The sequence below is a fragment of the Oxyura jamaicensis genome, chromosome 1, assembly GCF_011077185.1.
Source record: "Oxyura jamaicensis isolate SHBP4307 breed ruddy duck chromosome 1, BPBGC_Ojam_1.0, whole genome shotgun sequence".
In the NCBI taxonomy this organism is placed as follows: Eukaryota; Metazoa; Chordata; class Aves; order Anseriformes; family Anatidae; genus Oxyura; species Oxyura jamaicensis.
In genome coordinates this window covers 21,187,000-21,204,384 of record NC_048893.1, presented here as the reverse complement: position 1 = coordinate 21,204,384, position 17,385 = coordinate 21,187,000, and the positions used below count along the sequence as shown (strand labels likewise).

The 17,385-nt window shown below is 41.7% G+C and overlaps 1 protein-coding gene and 1 long non-coding RNA gene across 7 annotated transcripts in view; one reads left to right on the top strand and one right to left on the bottom strand.

Moving 5' to 3' along the window:
- PLXNB2 (plexin B2) overlaps positions 1–17,385 on the top strand; it is a 256,955-nt gene that overhangs the window by 112,133 nt on the left and 127,437 nt on the right. The window lies entirely within an intron of this gene.
- LOC118155806 lies at positions 1,966–7,174 on the bottom strand. Its single transcript, XR_004746022.1, has 2 exons — positions 6,936–7,174; positions 1,966–2,263 (listed from the first exon to the last, which is right to left on the bottom strand). It is a non-coding gene; the product is annotated as an uncharacterized LOC118155806 (long non-coding RNA).

Sequence of the window (17,385 nt, the reverse complement as noted above, 5' to 3'; positions counted from 1 at the left end):
AAATTGGTTGTTTCATATGGTGGGACAAATTTCAGCTAGGTGTTTTCTTTTTCTTTCATGTACTTTTTTTTTTTTCCAGAAAATTACATATCACATAAGTGCTATTCAAGATTCGAGATATTTATTTTTCTGTTAGAGAAACAAGCAAACAAAAAGTACCCATTAAAGCAGTTGCAATGAGAACTGATATTGTTACAGCGTGTTTTGTTCTTAATTATTATGTTCCTGGCTGCAAACACTAAAATACTTCCTGTTGAAATTGGTTACTAACTTAATATTCTCTTTAATATTTAGGAGTGTGATTCTTGGTAGCTTCTGACTTAACTAGGGCTAATTATCCTTCTTGCCAAACATTTTTTAAAATCCTTTCTGTCCTATCTTTAAATGATATGTCAACAAAAAAAAAACACAAAAAAACTAGTAATAGCATTTGAATTAAACTTGCTGAAGGGGAGTAGGATGAGGAAGCAGAATTTTCATTTAGTTTCATAGGTGTTTTTTCCTTACAGAGATTCATATTGTTTTGTGCAAAGTAATAAAATCACTAGCTTTTAATTAAATTAAAACAATAGTTTGCCTAAATCGTAACTGCATAATTTGTAAGTAGGTATATGCATTGAGATTCCTTTTTAATTATGAATCAGCCCAGAATGCTTCCTTTAACCTGAAGAACACTGACATCACTGGCTTCCATAAACACCTACAGCCAATGCAAATGTCCTGTTTCTTGATTCCTGTTGTGTGCACTTCAGTTATGTTTAATTCATTGTGTTCTTCAGTCCCCGCTGTCTCTCAGACCCCTCTAGCTCATTTGCACAATGTAGCAAACTGTCCTTGATCATTGCTTTTGTACGCTATCGGCAGCCTCAGGGAGGTGGGATGGTGTTCCAGCTGGGGAAGGCCTCCGGAGCCAGGAGTCAGAGCAATGAAATAAAATGGTCACGTTAGATCTCCTAAATTGTGGCCCTCTTCAAATTACTCAGTGCCTTTTCCTAATCAGTCTTAAATTGTGCTCTCCTCCATTATCCTAGCTTTGTTTTTCACAGTTTGCCCCAACTCATTCAACATCAGGTCCACACCAAACATGTCGCGCGGGCGGCATTTGCCTTCCATGCACGATCACCATTTCTTACGGATGTCCTTAAGAGTAAGCTTGCGAACGTGGAGAGAGCTAACCCATGTGGTTTTGGGTCAATATTTTGGGCGATATCTTGGGCGATATTTTCTCCTTCCATCTCCACGAGTGGCATGCATTTGGCCTCTCAGCACGCAGTGGCCTGTGAAGCGTTGAGGCCATGGCTGGGCCCCTCTGGCTGGCAGGGCCGACAGAGGCGGAGGTGCCAGATGGCGCAGGGGCGAAGCTGGGCAGGAACACCTGCTCAGGGAAGGCCCGCTGGACTGGCACCCCAAAGACACCCCCGCCACTAATGAATGAGCTTGTTAAAGCTGTTCCACCGCTAAAGCGTAATCTTCATGAAAGGTTCAGGGTTCCTTTTTAAGAACATTGTTAGCCTAATCTAAGTAAACTCTGCAGAGTTGCATCTAAATGTCCTTGCTTAAAGTGGTGGGTATCTACAGCGCTCTTTCTTTGAGAGAGAATGCTTTGTCGGCCTTTGTCAAAGAAATTTCCATTTAAAAAAATAAAAGAGTTGAAGGAATAAGGAAGATCCTTAATCCACCAGTGGTTGTTTACAGATATGAAAATAATATAGATGACTTAAATCCCACATCCAAGAGAAAGCACAGCAAATGCTACGAAAAGTTATTTCTTCCACATGAGAGCGAGAACCTAAATCATTCTGTGCTCTTTTAAAAGTTTGGAGATATCTTTTATTTCAATGAGAACCATATAGGCTTTTGTGTGTGCTCAAATGCGCAGAATAAATTGAAACTCGCATTCTGTGTGCTGTCACACATCGCGCCTGGAATGTGGTTGTACTTCTGGCCTGGTGAGATCAGGTTGGGTTTTTTTGTTCAAACATAAGGGTAATTCATTCTTCATAGTCAATTGAACCCAAGCATTTTCAAGCCAGCTGCCAATTGTGCTACGTGCACTACTTGCTTTGTGGTGTATTCTTTTGTCCCTGCAGTAAGAAAGTAGGAAGGCTAGTCTGGTGACCTTAACCTTTTTGGAGGTAAAACCGAGTTCCTTGTTCATCCAGACTAAGGTTTTCACTGAAGTTTTCAATTTTTTCTTGCTTTTCTTCTTTTTCTCTTATCTGAGAGTAATGTCCTTCCTCTATGTGTACGAATTTTGCAGAGCCTAAAGGAAAAGCAAGGAAGCACATCGGTAGGCCTTGGTTCTGGAGCCCAACATTTCCGTGTTTCCTTTCACCGAGGAAAGGTCACCTTGTCACCCAGTGCAGTGGTGGGCTCAGAGCAGCTTTCAGAGGGGGATGTGAAAGGAAATTCACCCTTACTTGAGAAAAAAAAAAAAAGTCACTATTAAAAGAGCTTCCTTGGCGGTTGTGGTTTTGCTCAGCCCTTTCTGCCTTTGCGACTTTTTTTTCTCTCTTTTAAATTGTGACAGTGAACAAGAGACTGTGCAATAACATCCTCACCCTAAATGGGTAAGTGTTGGGTTTTCTTCTCTTTTTAAGAGTTTTAAATGATCAGAAAATAATATTTTGATATATGGCTCAAGTCTGTAGTGTATTGGCACCTGAGGCTATCACCAAGATTGAATCATTTTAAAATCATACTTTGGGGATAACTTTAGGGATTTGTAGGGTTCTGAAATGTTTTAGGGGTCTGCCTGTTATCTTCTGCCTGTTTTTATGTTTTCCTCCTGTTCAGAAATGCTTCTTTTTCAGCTTAGTTTTGCATTGGAGAAAATGGTTTGTGTGTGTTGTATTGAAGTGCCGTACAGGAATGAAATAGTGGGAAGAGCGTAGTTTCTTTGATTGCCAAAACATGTTAAGAGTGAATCCCGGAGAAAGAGCTGGTGTACCCACTGTTCTTTGGCTAGCTTTTTTTCTTACCAAGTGGACCAAAGCAGTTACTTTCAAATTAGATAAATTTTGGATCTGTTGATATATGAGGTATGTTCCTGAAATATTAAGAAAAAGGAGGTGGCAGAATCGAGGGTTTTGACTGCTTCTCTGTATCCCTCTGTGGCATGCTAAAGTTGCCCACTTCTGTGTGGTAAGGTTCATTGCAAACCTCAGTAATTTGTGCTTATGTTTGAACAAAATGAAATAAATGAGCATTGGCCTGTAGGTGAGTCTCACAGGAGACTCTTGCAATACCAGTCAGAATTGCTGACACTTACAGAGTTTGAAGTGTTGATGAAGGCTTCATTTGGAATAGTTTTCTCTTACTGCCTTGTATATATCTTAAAAATGTGGTGTTTCTATTTAACTAGAATTAATTTTTTTCTTGCAGAAAAAGGAGCTAGTGTCATATATCAGCATTGTGGTTTAGTTATTACTGTTATACCACTGGGCATACCCAAAGACAGGCATTGTGAAACACAGGAGGAGTATTCACAGAGCAGTTTGTCAACCAGCCTGCCAAAATGGTGGGAAATATACATCTGGAGTTTAGATTCTATTTTATTATGTTCTGTTTACAGATACCAAATCTAGGAGGTTATCAATCTACATTATCAATGTTAAGGGAGTATTATTGGTTATGTCGCAAGAATCAAAAGTTGGCAATGCTTACTCTCAAGCCAAAATATTGACTTTTTTACATTACTATCAAAGATGTTTGTTGATTTGAGATTTTATAACCCTGTATTCCTTCTTCCATGATATTACATTATAGACTTTGGGGTGCTTTAACTCTAGAAATTAGACCCCCTTGTACTCTTCAAATAGTTGTTTTTTCCTTTCATATATTGCATTGGTCACCAGATGAGAATGGAATAGATGCTTTTGTTAGTCTAGCATGAAAAGTTGACATCTGTTGTGCTGTAAAGCAGATTTCCAAGTAAACTGCAGAAAATCTGTAATTATAATAAGAGGATGAACTTGACATAATCACTACTTTTAATAAAATAATTTTTCCATTTTATTGGAAGATAATTTAGTGGAACAAGAAAAAAAAAAAAGGCAAAGGAAAAAATGTAATGATTACATTAATGAAACAGATGAACTCAGCCAGTTTTGTTATTCCATTTACTCTTGCAAATCCATAGCATAAAATCCTGATTTGTGAGTGAAACTGAAGACTGGAATCAAATATGTAGAGAGGGTTTTTTTCCATATCTCCAGCATTTAGAAGGAATAGCAAAGCAAACACCACCAGGAATTTAGATGAGCAGCTGGATAAGGAAGCAGCTGGGAGAGAAAAGTGCAGAGAATATGGAAAATACTTGATCACCCTGACAGGAAGGACACCCTAGGCTGGTCTGTGGGCATCACCAGTCCTGTGCACCCAGCATGTGGACTTCCTATGCAACTGATAGAGAAGAGATGTGGGTGTATAGGCTTCTCTGGGATACAACAATAATTGGGGGTTGTAAACTTCCTTTCCTCCCTGTCCTCCTAAACTTGTAGCTTCTTTACTCAATTTGGATAGGGTAGAAGGAGATATTACTCAAGTAGAGTGGGAATCATTGGGTAAGAAAAGAAGGCAAGGTAGTTCTGAGAGTTTTCATGCAAGGATGCTGCTAGTTCTTGATGTTTGCCCTTGTCAACTATATATATTTCTATATGCTGGTAAACCTTCTGTTTAACAGGGAGAAGTTGGAATTTCCAAATCCTTTTTGTACATTGCAACTTGCCACAGCAAAATGCTAAGAACTAACAAGTATCAATGATACACCTGCAAATCTTTGTTTAATTTCTAAATAAGAATGTGGGTTTTTAAATTTTCTTCTACTTCACCTGGAGTGAGAGTAGCTCCTTCTGACTACCCAACACCCTTTGAACAAGACCGATTTCACTCTAATGTTTATGCATCATTTTCCATGCACAAACACGGGCCCCCTTTGAAACTACAGAGCCACAAGATGCTCAGATGAAAATTGCCAGTGGGACCACAGCCTTCCCACCTCTCATGTGTCCTTTTTTTGCAGTTCCATTTTAAAATGGAACATTCTTGGGAACTTCATGGTAAGTGTCTGAATGCATCAGCAGTGACTTTCATTTCACCTCCTTGAGTCTCTTCTTATAGCAACATCTGGGAAATTCATTTAATTTACTTCAATGTGAAATTACTTTCAATTTGTCAGACATGAGCTTTTTACTTTAAGTGTTTAACTCCCAAGTGAAGCACGTATCATTAGCTGATATTATTTCAAAAGTTAAAGTTTGGGTAACTAATATTCTAAACCTTAGCCAAATCCAAATATTTTGGTGACCGTTCTTTAATAGCTCCTCCAATTACTTTATGATAAACAGATAATTAGGTAGTGTATATATAAACATTCATTTTTACAGCAACAATTCTTCCTCAGTAAAAAGCACTTGTAATAAAACTCAGGAAAAAGAAACTAGGCAGATCTGTTTAGTTAGCTCTGCATTTTCATCTAAGAGTTTCAACTGGCAGCAGGATGCAACCTGAACACTTTGGGTGTAGGCAATGCAGACACCCCATATAAAATCATCCCAGGAAACTATCTGTCTTAATGTTATGGTATGCAATTTGCCCTTCTGCTTCCTCAATTATTCCACCATTTCTTTTTACCCTATTATGCCCATCATCATAGTACATGAGTATCTACCGCATGATCTTTTCCCAGCCTGTCCTGGAGGTATGCCTGCATAGAGTGGGAATTAATTTGGCATGAAATGCTATCAGTACATAAGAATTCATATTTAAGCTTACCTCAGCAGTGGAAGATATACACAATATAAAGTAATGTCATCATCCTAAATGTACGCAACAGCGCCTGATACCCTAGCTATTAGCCAAATAACCAGCCTTGTGTGTTGCTCTTCACCAGCCAGCTGTAGGCTCTCCTGACACCCTATAATACTGTGATCCTTTCCACAGGGCTTGCCCATTGCCATTTAGCAGCTGAGAGACAACGGGATGACAGTGATGAGACGTCGCCTTTCCCTCCCTGCTTGTCCTCTCATGCCTGTCTCCCCCACCCATGCACAGGGATGCAGAGCGAGGTGCTGGAGCAGAGCAGCCCCATGCAGCACGTAGGTGGATTATCCTGGATGAAGTGGCCCCTCGCATCCAAGGATGTCAGTGGAAAAAGTAGAGGATTCGAATGTTCTAGTTCTCCCTCTATTACTATAATTTCTATTACAAGTATGACAGACTGAAATCCCTCATGGACAGCTCTAAGCCCCATTCACAGACCCCTGAAATAGGACAGACTCCTGTCCAAAACATTTACATGGTGTCTTGATACTTGTTTACCTGGAAATGATATTGGCAAAGGGCTATCAGTGGTCTTCACCCTTTCAAGGCATGCTTTTTTCAGGTTTCTGCTTTTTCAAGCAGCTCAGCCAATATACTGAGCTTTGCTTCTGAAGGACCTCTCCTTTTTCCCATCCAAATAAGAGCAATAATAAGCCTCTTTGATGAGACAGTGGATTAAAGCCACTTAAATCCTTACCGGCCTGTCAAAGCAGTGAGGAATTTAGATAAAGATTACCAATATGCATTAAATGGTGCTGTATTTATACATATAGGAGTGTGTGTGTGTGTGTGTGTGTGTAACTAAATGAGCAAATGCAATATATAAGAAGTGAATGGGAAGGTGCCACATAACAAGGGTGTCAGTGATTGCCGAATCTCTGCACTGAACCAGGATCGCGTTGAACACGCCTGGAATCCAGAAAGCACGTATCCACTCAGGAGAATTAGTAGCATCATTGTGTTTAGATGACTTGTTTAATTCAGAGTTAATTATTGAATTCATGCTGAAAAACAGTCTGCTCATCTGCTGCTACTCAAAAGCTCCAGGAGGCTGAATAGTACAAAACAGTCGTTTTTGAGGAGTGATACTGAAGTGCAAGTAATTTTCTTACCTTTTAGCTCCTTCATGGCACGCAGCCCTTATACTTCAACCAGGTGGATTGGAAGGTGCTGCCAGTAATCACTCACGAGTTCTTCAAGGAGGGATGGAAGAGGTGGTTGTAACTGCATAACTGTTTAAAAATCTTTCTTCCAATTATGCTACGTGCAACAAGGTTTGTAAGCATCCACTGAAGATACAATTTTCTGAGGTGCAGGAATTTATTGATTTTGTTATATTTTTTCCCCCTCCTTCGTGGACTTGGTGGGAAGGATTAACTTTCACTTAGACTCAGCCCTCATTTATCACCCTGGTTCTCCATCCAAACCTGCTGCTGAAATGTGGCAGGTGGCTTTGCCAGTAATTGCGTGCTACTTCATTCCATTTTAAATGAAAATATAGAGTACAGTGTCCTTCTTCTCTCTTCAGTGGAATACTTCACAGTTGTATCGACTGAGAAAAGGCAAGAGAGCGGGCTCCCCTTTAAATTGGAGAGATGTGTTAACCTGCTGTACCTTCCCTTAGGAGCTGGTAACTTAATTTCTGGGCAATAAGCTTCTGACTCCAGCATGACTAAAAATAAAAAAAAATTAAATGTCCACTTTTTTATTTAATATAAATAAATGAACAAAATCTGTGGTAGGCTTCGTACTTTTGAGTACTTAAAATGAGCAGAGGCTTTTCCTGTGGACTGGAGGCAAGTTTCTTGTAGGGTATAAATATGCCTCATCTCATTCTGAGGCCGGTAACCATGCTTTGGTACAAGGTGGCTTTTCTTCGGCCCCAGCTGTGCTAAACGCTATTATAATTAGCACAACGGTTAACTTAATCAGAGCACTTGGCTCGGGAGAGAGGTGTTACAGAGTGCACCGTAATTAGCATTTTTATTCCTTTGATCCTGAGCATGCTCTTTATTGACAGAAGTATCAAGTACTACTTCGTGTTTTTTTTTGTTTTTTTTTTTCTTTTAACACTTCTGGAGGCGGAAATATAGGTGGCTGATGAGATTACAAATTTATTAAGGAGGACTTTATTTATTTAAATACAACCCTTCCAGAGGAAATAGAAGGGAAAATGATGTGCATATGCGGAAAAAGAAGAGGCATTGGGCCTCAGTGCTGAGCACTGCACCGTGTGGGCAGGTTTGCAGCCAGAAAACAGCTCCTGGTCCAGCTGCAGCCCATTGGAGCTGTGTGGGCAATTTGAGCAGCATCCTAACCATTTTCGGCACGCCACCGTGGACCACATGGCTGTAGTTTGCTCCTGTAGAAAAGCTGCTGTTTCCTTAAGGTAAGGAGGAGGCTTGCTGAGAATGTGATCTGTCTGGCAGAAAAAAACCACGGGTTTGGATAATACTGTGGCAGCGTAGGTCAGACATAGCTGCTGGTGTTAGCAACAGCTCTGGTCCCCGACATGCAGGTGGCTGCCCTGCCCCATGTGCCCAACAGAGGCAGGTGGCCAGAGTGTGCAGCAGAGCAGATGAGTAGCTCAGTTCATGAAAAAACATAACATTTATGCTGTCAGACGAAATGCTGAAGACTTCCAAACTTGCATCTGGCAGCTGATTGCAGGGGAGGAGAGATGGGGAGAGACGAGATGCCCGAGGGGTTCTTCTCGTTCCACACCACCGAGCGGAGTGGTTACCTGCAGTAGCAGCAAAGCCAAAATGCTGAAGTGGGGGGCACTTTTGGTAGATGAAGCTTTTTGGTACTCTCACCTTTTGGGAGATAGCCTTCATTAAGCTCGATAAACATGCTGGCTTTTCTGCCTGCTCTGCAGCTGGATGCCTGTAGCACTTTCTATCTCCAGTGCATCCATGCTGCACTTGGTTTAATTTGTTCTGGTAAGTTTTGAGTGTGCGTTCAGCAATCTGGAAACACAGCTTTATAGACTCTTATTTTTTTTTCTTTTTTTTTTTCTCATCTCATCATTATTTTTAAGTTTGGGATGATGTTAGCTGAGGTATTTGGTTGGCATATCCTCCATATTCAAGTTTCATATCACCTCAGTAATTTTTACTGTTGGCTTTAAAGAGAAGGTGCAGTAATGTTTATTACAGATAATGGAAAAAATGGGGGAAAAATAGTGAGGTTCTCCTTGTACAAGCACTTTGCAGGTTTTTACAGTTTTTTATGTGCATCTTTTTCCAGTCTCTCACAAAGAGGAAAAGCTTTCACACACCTGTATTCTTGCAGTTCATTTGTATCTGCTTTGCCAGCAGAAAAATCATATGCTAATAGAAGCTGTAGAGAATGCAGCCGTCATTAAGGGACTTCCTATGTTATCCTTGACTTCACTAGATTACTTTTATCTTCTCAGGATGGATAAGTAATTTTTAAAACATTTATGTAACTAGGTTTTAGGTCAATAGCAGGTTAAACGGTTTATTTAAGTAATCTTTCCTGATGGAAAGTATGTGGAAAGACCCTTTCTTGGTATTTTTTCAAGATTATATTCATATCAGCATTAAAGCAGCAAGCAGCCTCCTTGACAGTAGACTTGGAAGATACCCATTATTTGAGAGACATGATAAAAACAGTATAATCTTTTCCAATACCCATACAAAGCCAGCAATTGTCTGTTTCTGCCGTTCCAGTTATTTATATAATTATGCCTAATGCCACACAGATTTGAGAAGAAAAAGAAATTGTTACTGCTGCTTCTGATTAATATTTTTCCATCCTGAGATCATAAAAATAGTAAATGCCTCTTATGGTGGTAAAGAGAAGAAAGGACTACAGATTTGCAAGCAGTTTCACAGAGGAGCCGAACTGGATGGGAGAGTGTGCCTTTCCTGTCTCCTGGCCGCATAAAGGCACGTTTCCCTAAGTTCACAGGCTGCTAGGAAACACTGCCAGCACCTAGTATCACTTCTGCGATGTTAATACCTTAAACTAAAGCATGTGGTAGTTTTGCAGTTGGTTTCAAGGGTACAGGATTTCCCTAGTTCAAACCTGGCTATATCCAGGCTTTGTCCTGCTTTGTCCAGTTCTTCCGTGAGGCACTCCTGGTGAAACTCTACCTGTTCAGCAGCCAACAAGTCTAAATACCAAAATACCTCCCCGCTGTCCTGCTGAACATAACTAGGGGAGCCAGATAAAAGGAGCTGTAGGTGGTGAGCCCCTGCTCTCCATCTGATCCCGCACACTGAAGTGATCCAAGTGTGCTCGGGAATGCACCTGGAAAGCAACGTGGCGCTTTCAGGCTCCTGGATTAGGGGAGCTGTTTGAAAATTCGCAGACCCCTTCCTGTCTTGAAATGTGCTGTGTTTGCTTGCACACAGCTTTAGGTATTTGGATTACTTTGTCATGGTGTCTAAAGAGAAGGAAACTGGCTATGTGTTATGTTTACAGCATAAGGCTCAAGTTAGGAGTTCAGATTGGGTTCAGCAAAGCTGCTGCAGACATTTAAAGCACATAGAGGAAAAACTGAATTGTGGAAGCCCACTCAAGAACTAAATATATTCTTATAGCATATATAATGTTATGATCAGCTAGGCAGCTCAGCTATAGTATTACACACTTAGACAAATTCACTCAGCCTGTAAGTTCTGCTTGAGCTAGATAGTATTTTTAAGACATCCAATCTCAATTTTTTAACTACATTAGGTAATGGCAAATTCACTGCATGCAAATGTAAAAGGTTCCAGTGACTTCATTGCGTTTTGTTTCTAACAGCTCCCCCTCACTTTTAGCCTGAATTTTGTCTCAAACTTCCATTTTCAGCTTCATGTTCAACATGTTCAACAACATTTTGTTGTGCCCTTTATTAAATTGCTCTTTTTAATGTACGTATTTATGGACTGTGATTGAGCCATTTAGAATTTTCTCTTTGTGAAGCTGAATAGATTGAATTACTGCTGGCTCTTGCTTTAGAGCATATTTTCCTGACTCCAAATCCTTCTTGCAGCTCTTTCCTGAATGCTTTCCAATTTGTCAATATCTTTTGTGAAGTATGGATGCCAGACGTGGACGTGGATGCTTGTAATCATTTCAGTATTGAAGAATGAAGTGACAGAAGTAGTCCCAGGCTTCTCAACCATTTAAGAGAAACTGAATCCTACCAGTACAGGAATGAGGGCAACACGAGTTTGCACAGAAGACCTGGGCTTGCTACCCCAACAGTGGGAGAGAGAGTGCAGTAGGGGCTGGGAGGAGCTGGTTCCTGCATCTCCTCCCATCACTACTTCTGCCAGCAGTCACAGCAGGAAGCTCAGCTCCAGCGCAGGCAAAGCAGGCAGCGGGTCCAAGACTAGCACTTAAAGACCTTGTTTTTCTTGCTACTCTGTTTCCTTGGAAGACCTCAGCTTCCTCTGTTCCTAGTAATGTTCCTCTGAAGTGTTACAACAATGTTTTCTTGCTTTGTGTCTTCCCTAGCTCATGTATTGAAAGAGCTCATTAATTGTCTTAGCCACTGCATCACAGTCAGAGTTTTAGTTGTGGGTCCCCGTGGCCCTGAAGTCATTCTTCAAGTCATTGCTTCCCAAATTAGTTTGCCATCTTAGAAGTGTAACCTGTATTTGAAGAAGCATGGTGTTGCATTCTGCAACTCTTCAAAGTAATGTGTTCAAAGTGCCCCATATCGCATATTTTTCAGTTCACCCTGTGCTGGCTTGCCCTTAGTCTGCCTGCTGTACCATTAGTCACATCACCTTCACCTTGACTGCCAGAATGCCATTTTCTCCCATGTCACTTAAGACTATCGATTAGAGAAGGACCAAGATCTCTCTATACACAAATCACTCAGAAGTTTCATTTTTCCCATCTTTCTGAAGTTTCTCCTATTTACTTGCAACACTGCTGTATTGGGGGACACGTGCCTCCACTTCATGCTCATCTCTGAGTGGAAGAATTAAGAAGTCATCTCTCATCATATGGTTCTTGTGTTGTACGTGTGGTTCCTACTACTGCAATGCAGTTGAAGATACTGCAGAGGGATATTTAAATTCAAGTCCCCCCCTAAAAAAAGCCTAATTAAAGTAAGGAAAAAATTATGAATGCGTTTCTATTTTTAGGATTGATGAAACTCGCCTTAACAGAACCTTTGGGCTTAAATTAGTAGACATGCCATCTTTAATTGGAGCATTTTGCTGCATATGATTGTTAAAAATGAAGGGTGAGTTAATTAGGCATTTATTTAAAAACTAAAACATTCGGGGAAGCCAGTGTGCAGTTTGGGATACGATACAGACTGTGCAGATAAAGGGGCAGGGAAGGGAGACAGATGAGCAACAGACGCTCGCACAGATCTTAGCTAGCTGTGCTTTCTGGGTGCTGTCCTTAAGCAACCAGGGCAGGACAAAGACATATCTCCAAGCGCACCAAAACCACATTCCAAATACTATTTTTCCACCCTGTAGAACTGTAAGTTTGTATCTGTGTCAGGAGTTGCAGAGTATCTCAAGGGTTTTGCTTTGCTTCCACCCCCTTCTGTAGCTGCGCTTCAAGGTTGTTGTCTTTGTGCTTTTTGCTGCTACCCACATTATGCGTGCACTAAAATAAGGAGGGATTTGCTGCCCAGGGAGTAATGTCAGCAGAGTTGTGGGGTTTTTTTGTGTGTGTGTGTGTGTGTTGTTTTGTGTTTGTTTGTTTGTTTGTTTTATTTGTGGCAGCCAGCAAAAATATTGTGGCCTAATGCAGAAAGGGAAAATCATCACAGGCTCTGTGGCAGCCGTAGGTCGATGGCAGCTCCCAGGGGCAGTGCTGGAAGATCAGGTCTGCTGATGGGCCCAGGTGATGTTAATTGCAGGAAGCTGGTCCTTTTCCCAGTGTGCTAGATCTTAAAGGAGTTATATCTGCATGTTGCTGGTGTTTACCATGCTCAAGGCTGTTTAAATTAAGAGGAAGGGTGCATTGGAGTCTGCAAGACTTGTGTGTTTCAAGTCACTGATGTTCAGTAACTGCTTGCTCTTGCTGCCCTAAGTCATACTGCCCTGAAAACTGCTAAAATGGTTAAAAAAAAAATCAAATATCAGCAGATTGGGCTTCTATTTTCTGTGTGTGACCATAAGCTTAGAGAACCAGACTGCAGTTTTTCAGGAGACTGACCAGCCACAGTGCAGTGCTTCGTTCCTGCCCTTGATGCCATCCTCTGCTGCTGCATGGCTTCCCTCCCGATGCTGGAGCCGTCAGAGAAGCGTCATTGCCTCCCATACGTGCTGGCAGTTTTAAGTACTGTATCAGCCCCAGGATAAACATACAGCTAATCAAATCTGACTGCGAGATGTATAGTGCTATGCACGCTAGCAGGAGCATGGGAGAACTGTCCCCTGAGTAAGCTTTCCTGTTGCATGCTTAGAGCCGTGCAAAGTTCAGCTCTTCCGAACACTGCACAGCCACTGAAGTCACACTCGCCCCTGTTGTGTTTTGGAAGCATCTCTGTTTACCTGAATTACATTCTTCAAGAACGCTTTCCTGCGGACTGAGTTGTCCTTGCAATGTGGGGTCGGGGGGAATATCCCGTGTTTTTTGTATAGTGAGCCTTTAAAGCATGCATCTTTTCGCTGCAGGAATGCAAAGTGATGTTTCTCTTTACCGAGCACAAGCATACGCTTGAATCTGGAAGTTGCAAAAATTATATGTGACAGTTCGTGATTACAGTTAGCTCTGAGAGAAATGAAGTATTTTACTGATGTTAAACACTGAAAATTAGCATTAAAGTGGTGAATACCTGGATCACGGCACTGCAGAGTTTTTATAAGAATGATTGTTTGATCTAGTCTAAGCATCCTAACTTCAGGTTTTACTAGCTTCCACGTCTTCTCAAAAATGGACCAGTTCTACTCATGATACAATGACAGTTGTCCTTCAGTAGATTACATCTCTCTCCTCAGAGAATGCTCTGCTTCTACTACATTTCCAGGCTGTATAAAACTTAATTAAAAGAGGTTGAATTTATCTGTGAAGCATCAACACAGAGGCAGTAATATCACATCAGGAGTCATTTCATTCCATTGTTCTTAATGGTGGCAACTGAAATTTCAACAGGGAGATCTTGGTGGTGCGATACGGAGAGCAAAGAGGAATGGATGTTTTGAGCATAGTGCTCTAATTTTTTTAATAAAAACTCCGAGATGTTAGTTTTCATAGAGACATACAAGCTGTGCTGGTTTGCGGGAGGCTCATTTTTAGGAAGGAGACTTCCTTTTCTAGGAAGTCCATAGCTGTCCTTGGTACTTCTCTGTTACGAGTGTATTTTGAAAACAAATGGTCATCTCCTCACCCTCTTCCTCTTTTGTTTTATTTTTATTGTGAGCTGTTTGATCTTTCGGAGAGATCCTCACAACAGCCTTTCCTAACAACTCTGCAAGGAAGAAATCAAACCACGTTTTGTTATTAGCCCTGCACCTTTCAGACAATTAAGGAAATATTGCTTTTTAATAATTCCAAGTTAAGAAGTTCAATCTTGGAAAGTTATTAAAATTATTCATGCTTAATAATTAGGTAACTTTAAAGTGCAAATCAATATGATAATGCTGAAACTTAGGTAAAAGTTATTCTACAGATAGGCAAAAAAAGAACTTCACAGTTCTAAGGAGTTCAAACTGTGTGTCATGGCTCTCCTTGCAACTGTGAAGTATGGTGTCTTTGTGACATAAAAAATACAAATAGTAACAAATGAGCCAGTGTTTACCATGGTAAGGAGTAAGCGGACGTAGCCATTAGACAAGGGAAATTTAGGTTTAGTGTTATCAGTTAGAAATACTGCAGTTGAGTGGAATATTTTATTACATGAAAACATCTGTAGCCAATATATCCCTCGGGAAGCTTACGTGACCTGTGATCTGTTCGGAAAAAAATGTTTTGGTTTTACGAGACTGTTCAAAAGAAACTATGCACAGCAGGCCACGTCTAAATGAGCAGGGAAAGGCCTCTCTCCTGTTTGCACGCCTCTTGGAAATTTCTGGGAGCTACAGGAATGCGTGTGCGTTCCAGGCTGTAGTTTTTGAAACTTGCTCCCTGGGCCTGTGGCACAGAAAAGGGTCTGGGAAACATGTACAGCCTTGCGTGGTACCATTATCGGTGCCATGGGAAGTACAACGAGCCTTGCTGTGAGCTGTCCTAGAGCTAGCAGTCACGGTGGGGTTCGTATCAAGAGGCATGATGCAGGCATCTGACAGCATACGTATCTTCTATTAGGTAAAAGTGTGCTCGTGAAACAGGAACAAATAGCATCTCTACTATATTTCTCAGGCCTCAATGTGTACCTTTTAATGCATTTTTTTTCAATGAAACCAGAATATGTCATCCCAATTTCTATTTGGAATGCAGTCACCGCAGCTTACATTTCACAGGGCTTTGGCAGGAAAACAAAGTGTGCAGCTGCCGAGGCCGTCAGTCAGGTCCTGGGCACTTCAGGAGCCCGAGAGATGGGCGGGTAGGCTGCCTGAACCTGACAGCCCATTAGGTACCTGACCTTCTGCTTAAATGACTATTGAATTCTGTAAAATGGGGATTAATGCTTCCATTTGTTCCCTTAGTTCAAAGGTGAAAGAAGCAGATATGCAGGGCAGTTAGAGACAGCTTTGCAGTGAAATGCTGTGTCGGGTAGCAAGGCTGTATTACGAGCAGCTTCTTAACGTGGTGTTTCTGCAAAAGGGAACCACTGAGCAAAACTGCAGCTTCTTTGCAGGGGCGGGCGCCGCCCCCCGCCCCCCCAAGTCAGATTCTTCAAGGATCTCATTGCACTATAAAGCTCCTTAATTAGAGGCAGAAAAATACTTGTTTCTAGTTACTTCCGTTACTGCCTACACCCAGCAATCAAAATTGGCCAGTACCTGATCTTGGGCTATGCAGGCATGTTCTAGAAGATAAGTCTAGCACTTTTTCAGCATAGACTACAAAACAAATAGGTTTTTTGCAAGGCAGACCACCGCATTGCCTTCCTGGCATTGCTTCCAGTTCACACTTCCTACAAGATGCTCTGCAGCTACTGACACATGAATGCAGCAGAATAGACAGCACCCCTTAGTCAAAAAATATTTCTTTCCTTAAAGTCAAGTGTACTAGTGCTGCTTTTTTATAAGTCATCCTTGTTTTGTGAATATTTACACCACAGTGCTGACCGTAAGTACTTTATTGGTGTAAAGGCAGAGAAGGCCCTTACAAGCATATGAAGCACTTCTGTCGGCTCTTTTGTGATAATAATGCTGTGCCCAGAACTGGACACTCAGTGTAATTTGCCTCAAAACAGACCATCTGATATGTCTGAAGTATATTAAAAAGGTGTACTAATGTGCTGGTGACAGCGCATGTTGGTGGAAGGCACAGAACTGGTACGAGCACAAAATACTGTTTTGACCCAGCAAGCAGGGATGCTCTAAGGAAGGCAAGTCATTCCCAGCACGGAAAATCCTAGATTTCTAGTACTTTGTGAAGTATTTCCCACCCTGCAAAGTGAGCTCTGTGAAATGACATCGCTCCCTTTCTGTAAGGTGAGATACGAGTGTGAAGATGCCGGGAGTGAAACCACGTGCATCTCAGGATTTTACCTCTTCTTTCAGAATCGCAGAGTGCCTGAGGTTGGAAGGGATCTCTGCAAGTCATCTGCTTCTGCAGGACCTCCCTGCTCAAGCGGGGCCACCTAGAACAGGTGGCCCATGACCACGTCCAGATGGCTTTTGCTCACACTGGGTATGAACTGGAGCCCTGCCTCTGCAGGGGTGTCCACTCTGGTGTGGAGCAGAAACCCCAGGTTGGCAGCAACGAACAAACTGCTTCTGTAAGCCACGTAACTGCTTTGGTATTAGCTGAGAGGCAGGGCTATTAGCCATAAAACAATGCTAGGTAACCGATACTCTTCTTCAGAGACCTCAGCTAGGATATTTACATTTTCAGGATAGTAAGTATTAGAAAGTCACATTAAACACATCACAGATGGGACAGGAGGAAGAAGATGTCTTGCGTCACTCTGGAATGGGCTGTGACTGCCCCGTGCAGACCCACAGTTGCCCTCAGAAACAAAGATGAGTTTCATGGCTACACCTTATGTGTACACAAGGCAGTCTCAGGCAAGGAAGGCTCTGTGTGAGTGACACAGTTGGCTGAGCCTTATTTGCAAAAGGTTGCATCATTTATCACGAAGTCGCATCGTTTGTCATTCCTGACCGGAAAGGGTTTCAATCCTAAGACCACTGCGCAGACAGTGTCTAGAAATGGGACAGCTTGTTTTGTCTAGCTTTTTGAGTCCACCGAAGCCCGGAGGTAGAAAGTTCAGGTCTAACATTACTGGCTGCACATCCTGCTTTAGGCAGATGGGACATAGAGAAGGCTGTAGGGAAAAGCACAGAGGAAAAGGGCAGAGAAATAAACCTGACAAGGTAAGGAGGTGTGTTGCGTGTTGAGGGGAGGCAGTTTAGCCTCCCATTTGGAGCGGAAATGTGGTGCAAAGTCTGTGTTTTCACAGCGTAAAAATAGCCACACTGTTGCCTTGAGCAAAGGAGTTGGTAACAGCATGTGGGAAAC